Here is a 6,841-nt window from a genome sequence, read left to right as displayed (position 1 = left end):
AGTCAATCCCTCTACCCCTTTCTGCCTCTCCCATGGTCATGCTCCATCGGAGAGTCCCCTCTCTGGAAACTTTTCAATCTCTCCCTCCTTACGTATTCTTCATTGACTATTGATCAAGGGCCTATTACCCAAGAAAACTTTCCTTTCATTCATTACTGTGAAACTTCTTTATTTTTTAAAATTATTTTATTTTTATTTATTTATTTATTTATTTATTTATTTATTTATTTATTTACGCCTACAGCACCTGGTCTTCCTAGGTGGTCTCCCATCCAAGTACTAACCAGGCCCAACCCTGCTTAGCTTCCGAGGTCAGACGTGGTGCTTGTTCAGGGTGGCATGGCTGTAGACCATGGACCATGGCTCCACTGGAGTGTGAACCCAGGACCTTCTGCGTGTAAAGCAGACGTGCTAACCGCTATACTATGGAACCACGTCCAAGACTTTTTTAAATCCACTCTTGCCGCCTCTCCTTTCCACTTCCCATTCAACCTCCCCTTTACCTAGGACTGTCCTCCCAGAGATAACTGGTGTCCTCTCTATTGCTGAACTCAATCACCATCTCTACCTCTGGGACCTCCTTGAAGCATCGAAAATGTGTTCCAGCTCTTCTCCTCAAAACTCACCTCCCTTTTTTTCTTGGGAAGAAGCTTCCCCTGCTGTTCCCTCTTGTCTGTTACATTGACACTTCTTGATGTGGATGTTCCTCATCATTCTCCTATGTTGGTCCATTTCTCCCTCCTGGGTATTGTCTCACAAAAGCCAACACCAGGAACTCCAACTCCACATATCCAATTGGAACTGGTGTATTCCTACCCCCTGTCCACCTACCTTCCCCCCACCCCACCAAAACCACTTCTCTTAGAGTTCTCTGTCTCTATTGTGCAATGAGCATCTCCCCCAGGCACCCTGAAGATAGAAAACTACTTGCTTCCCTTCCTCCCACTGCATCTGATTGGTTGCCCCTGTCCTCTGCATGTCCCTAACATCCATCCCTTCTCTCCAGAAACACTGCTGTGCCTCGCCAGCCCTCCTTCTGACTCGGGCTACCAAAATAGCCTCTTGTCTGCCTGCCTGCCTGCCTGCACTGTCTTCCCTCCTCAGTCTGTCCTTTATTTTTTAAATGGCTCATAGTGTCTATTATAAATAGGTAAATGGGGTCACATCACCACTTCCTCACTTCCTCACCTCCATCCTCAAGGCTCTAACACCTATAAGGAGTGGCTGTGGTTTGCAAAATAAAGCATGGCTTCCATAGCCTGCTGATCATGGCTCCCAATATGGCCCCATCTTAACTTCAGTTCCATTTCCCACCACCCTCCTCACCCCCACCTACACACACACGTGCCCTACATAGGCGCTTCGTTTATCCTCCTTTCGTTTGGGATCGCTCATCATTCTCCCGGTGCAACTCTTACTTTCATACCACCATCTTATGCTGCTTCTTTTCATGTGTGTGCTGGTTCCTCACCTTGGAACATCATGCTCCCCTTTTGAAATCCTGCTCATCTCTTTCATGAAGCTTTCTCTTATTCCTCCTGGCACAGCTCACTGCTTCCTCCTCTGAAGTCATGTAGCATTGTGTTCGTACTTCATCGTTGAGAGGGCAGACCGTGTCCCCGATATGCCTGTGCCCTGAAAGACCTAGCAACGTGACTTGCACCCAGTGAGAACTTATTTGCCGAATGCATGAGTGAATGGATGACTAAAGTGTTCCACCGTTGTATGGAAATAAAAAGGGAAATCACCCTTAGTGGCAGACTGAGTGGTAGATGACAGCGCTCTCACAATATTTATATCTCAGTTTCATCAGGATTCCAGCTCAGACTCAGCCAAGGCTCACATGAGTAGCCTTCCAGCCCCGCTTCCTCTCTATCTTTCCATTCTTCCTCCTGAGACATGGGCCTCTCCTCTGCCCCTTTACCCTGGGTAAGATGAAGTCCCTACTTCTTCCATAAGTCTACTAGCAGTCATTTAATCAAGGAACTTTCTGCTGCTTCATGGGGCCACCGTGAAGGTTTCTGTTAGCTCTGACACCAGTCCTCCCACTTCCTTGCCCTGTCCCCTTCCAAGAGTTCTCCTTCCCCTCCTGCTGTTCAGATACCACTTAACTAGTGCTTCTTTCGCCTTCTCATGATGGGTTTTGTTTTGCCCATCATAGATACCGTAGGAGAGACTGAAGATCCTATGTCTCCTTTCCAAGGACTTCTGCAGTCAAGCCTCTTAAGAAACGAGAGGCTTCGTCCACTATTAAAGGCTATTTAGATCTTAGGAAACTGGTGGGACAATTCTCAGATGTTAAGATTTTCAGTCATGCTTCTGAAAACCTGCAAGCAGCCGTCTCCTCTACCGTTCACTGCAGTGAATCCATGGAGGCTGAGACCACACAGAAGCCCTTTGGCTAAATGCTGTCCAAGCACACAGCAAGAGAAAACTGCTGGGGTCGGACAGCTTGTAGTTCTGGCCTGCCCTGACATGAGTCAGCATTCACGTAGGCAGCCCGTGGCTCCTCTTCTCCAGCCTAGAAAGAAAATGCTGAATTGCACACCTTGTGGGCAGCCACTGAGCCAGAGACCATTGCTCTCCATTTCCCCTTGTGGGCCTTGTACATCCTTCTTGGCCTTTGATGAGGAGCCTAGGAAGCTACAGAGCAGTCACTGCCTGGGAAGCCAACCCTCTAGTGGTCAGAGGAAACAGAGGCCTGCAGAGGAGGCACAGGGCTAGAGGTCGAGTGCCCACTGTTTCTACCTGTTGCAGGCCTGAGCCAGAGCTGCAGGCTCCCCTCCCTAGGCGGCGGGCAAAAGTGGAGGCAGCCAAGGCCACAACTGGCTGTCCAGATTTCCATTCATGAACCTTCTACAAGCACAATGCTGGAAGGTGGCTGCCTGTGCCATGGCTTGAAGTGGTTTGCACAGACTGAGTCCAGATATGTAATAGCCGTTCTCTATTTTCTATGAGAAGATTTATTCAAAAATAAATTTAGCTAAGGGGGAAAAGTTAAAAAAAAGAAAAGAAAAAGGAAAACAGAGGGACAGATTTTCTTGTTGACTGGCTGCCAGGGATTGAAACGTCGAGGCAGCCAGTCCCTTCGGAGGAGCAGCTGCAACATTTCACGTGGAAAGTCAGCGAATTTCCACCGGCCCGCCTGCCAGAGACCACAGAATGGTTTCAAACAACCATTTGTTTGGTGTGTGTGTGTGTGTGTGTGTGTGTGTGTGAAAAGCAAGCAAGGGAGGTTGGGGGTGGGCAAAGAGGGAGCTAGAAGTGTCCTCCCGGCTGGCCGAGTGAACAGGGGTGCAGCAAGCAGATTAATGAAAATGTTTCACTAGCATGAGGGGTTTGATCGCCCCACTGCAAAATTGCTTGCAGATTCGAAAACAGCATGTTTCATTTCAAACTCATTCTCTTGCCATACATTAGCACTTGTCAATGTAACCATTAAGCACAGGCAGTGCAGAAATTTAATTACAAAACCATTTATTTTATTGAAAGAAAAATAAACCCAAGCTACCTCAAATGCATTAGGTAGGTTCAAAACATGTTCAGCTGATAACACCCAAGGGTAGGGAGGCGGCTGCAGGAATAAATGCGTCTTTCATGTGCGGTGGGGACTCGATATTAGAAACAGCTGCCTATAGGTCGCTCCTTATTTAAGTTCAATTATGAATTTAAAAACAACTGATTTAATGAAGGAACTTTTTATACCTGAAGTTACTCAGCTGTGGTATTCATTCTTCTCTTCCCGTTATTATTATTATTTTTTGTCTCCCCTTTCCAGTGTTTGAATTAAAAATACTAATTAGGCAAACAGAACATTTTATTGAATGGATCTCCCTTCCCCCACTCCTATCTCAGGCTTGTCTTTTGTTCTAATGGGGTAAGAATTGAAAAGTCTGTGGTATTAAAGGAAGTCACAAAAAATGTGCTAAACACATCAAAAAGTCTCCAATCTGTGCCTTATTTATGCCTTCTTCCCCTCTCCCCCATGAGCGTCTTCCATACGGTTGGAAAGCAGGCAGCGCAAGGCTCTCTGGTGAAACACTAATAGATGTGAGTCCAGCAGTGGGCTGATGTCATGCTGGAGACGGCCTCTCCTTAACACTAATGAGCTGCCAATAACGCGTCTGTTTTACTATTCTGCTGGAAAAGGAAAAAAAGAGTTATAACCTTAGTGGTTTGGGCTGATTTGTCAATTTAAAGTGATTTTTTTTTTTTTTTAATTTTCTGTCTGAGATATCTACCCACAATTTCTTACAGACATCCCTTCATGCAGTTTACTCGGAGGAGGAATCTGGAAAGAGAAGATCATTTTAAAAAAATTTCCCTAGTGAGAATATGAATCTCTAAAATTTCAAGGAGGCATCATTTGTCTGGCGGAGTGAGGGAGCATGAGGCAGATAGGCACGGAGGGAGCTCTTCTACTGAAAATTCGATTTTAGCTCTTGTAACGAAGTTTATGCACAGTAGCAGACCCTTGTGACATTGACACAGTGATGATTTTGCCTGTGTCATTATTTCCCTGGCCTGTTTCACAAGAGCTTCTAAACATCTATTGCCTCCTGCAAGACCACTGCTTATGCTCTCTGCGGGGCACACACATCATTGTCCAAAGTGCTCTGCGACCTGCCAGGAGGAAAGCCTGAGCAGCTATGCTGTCCAGGCAACTTGGAAATTGTACCCGCTCCCTGGGCTGGAGGGCATCTCTGTCTCAGCCCCATGTGCTCTGCTCTGTTCTTGACACGTGCTTTCCAGGCCAAAAACCCAGGGAGCCGGAGGCAGGAAAAGCATTCTGAAACAGAAAAAGTCATCACTCCAGGTAGCAAAACTTTCACCAAGAGATTTTAGATAATCACTTATTTGGAGAGGAGGAAGGAGGGCAAAAGGAAACAGGATAAGGAAGTTGGGGCTGGCAGGAAGGCAGGGGAGTGTTTGCGTCCTAATTTAATATTCTAAGAGAATTGGTATCTAAACTGAGCCTTGTAAACCAAGGAAGCCCCAGAGTAGAGTGAGCCTCCATCCTGTTATCACAAGTGCACCCAGCAGAGAAAATAGCAAAACACTACAAACATTCCCTGAGCAGGTCAAGAAGGTGACGCCCTGCTCTGACCCAGCCACGGAGAGATGCTCTTATTCCGTGACTGCCTATAAAAAAGAACAAGGGGCAAGGAAGATGGTGGGAAGAGAGGGTGGGACTGTTCCCGAAAGAATTTCCACTTGGGATACATGCCGTAGACTTTCTGAACATCATATCTCACTCAGTGGAAGCACAGGGCAACAGCACGTGCTTCTGCTACGTCTCTCCCTGACAGTGCTTGGGATGGATGAAGGCGCTCCCATGGCTTTCTAACTCTCGTTCAGTGTACATTTTCTAATCAAGTGATACTTCCAAGCCTGGGTCTCAGGCAGGAGAGTTCCAAAAATGTATCCCAGTTTTAGAAATAGCAATGGTTTTTAAAATAAAGTAACCCAGATTATTCAAGAGTGGTTTCTTTTGTCTTACTCTTTCTGTCTTTGGGAATAAGAAGTAAACTCCTAGGAAACAAGATAGGTTTCTTCTGCTAGAAGTTGGGCTGGTAAAGCAAATGGAGCAAGTAAACTTTTCAAAATTATCCTGTGCCTAAAACTAAAAGCTAAGAAGGAAACAGTCACATGAAGACCTGGGAGGAAAGTGGCAACAGTTACTGAGACAACAGGCAACAGAAAGCCATGATGTCCATGAGAGCTTGGCCTGACTAGGACCAGCCAGAAGGCCACTGTGGCAGAGTGTGATGAGTGAAGGGAGCAAGGTCAGGCATGAGGCCATGGGAAGTGATGTGAACATTCGAGGTGTAGTGGGAATCCATTGAATGCTTTTGAGCAATGAATTAACATATTCTAATCTATGTTTTCAAAAGACGATTGACTGAAAATGTGGAAAGCGGACAAGAAATGAGCAAATGTAATAATGAGAGACTCCTTGGGAGAGTACAGCAGTCGAGGTCAGAGAAGATGATGGCTGGATTAGAATGATGGCCATAGGTCTATTTCTTGTTGTCTAGCGTGGGTTGATCTGGCTTCTCAACCAGTCTGAGAGCTCCTTGAGGGCAGAGAGCTTGCTTTAGTCTTCCTAGGATATAGGATAAGCCACTCCTTTACATGATGCAACAAGAACATACCACTCCTCAGCCTGATCATCAAGGCAGCCTGAAACAGACTACTCTTGCGCTCCTTCTCGGGGACACTACACTCTATTTCATTCTCCCCTCCTCCCAAACCATAGCAGGCCTTTCTCAGAGCCCTCTGACTGGAACGTTCTTCTAGCTTTTTGACAAAACCTGACTCTTCCCGCTAACTAAAATACCCAATTAAATACCAACTATCTGAAGGTCTTTCCTGCTCCCTGAGGTAGTGCAGCCATGTGCACTTCTGTACTGCCATGGCACTCTGTTTACATCTGGATTTTAGCATCTGGTCCCACCGTGTTGTAAACTTTCTTCTTAGTGTCTATTTCCTAACCAGATCCCTAGCTCCTAGTCTAGTTATGAACTTACCACAAAATCTTGAGCCTTTTCTCTAGAAAACTGTCAAACCTGAGGACAGGATTTGAATCACATTGTGTATGCAGTCATGGTATGACATGGTTAATATTAATAAATCTTAGAATTGTGGACTTTTATTATATTTTAAAACCTGAGCTGAGGCTTTGAGTTTAACTATTGAACAGGCATGGTAAGAAAGTCACTCTCCAAATAAATGAGAGAGTGGGTGACCTGGAAGATAAATCAAAAGAAATGATCCAAACTGAAGACAGAAAAGAAAAAAGATGGAAAGAACTGGGTAATATTCAGGGACATGTGGGACA

General features: G+C 45.6%; 1 pseudogene; it reads right to left on the bottom strand.

Annotated features, from left to right (window-relative positions):
- Positions 1–235: 235 nt before the first annotated feature.
- Positions 236–351, bottom strand: LOC120622487 (uncharacterized; annotated as a pseudogene).
- Positions 352–6,841: the final 6,490 nt, after the last annotated feature.

This window comes from Pteropus medius, unplaced genomic scaffold (genome assembly GCF_902729225.1).
Source record: "Pteropus medius unplaced genomic scaffold, Ma_sr-lr_union100, whole genome shotgun sequence".
NCBI classification, from domain to species: domain Eukaryota; kingdom Metazoa; phylum Chordata; class Mammalia; order Chiroptera; family Pteropodidae; genus Pteropus; species Pteropus medius.
This window is presented reverse-complemented; position numbering and strand designations above follow the sequence as displayed.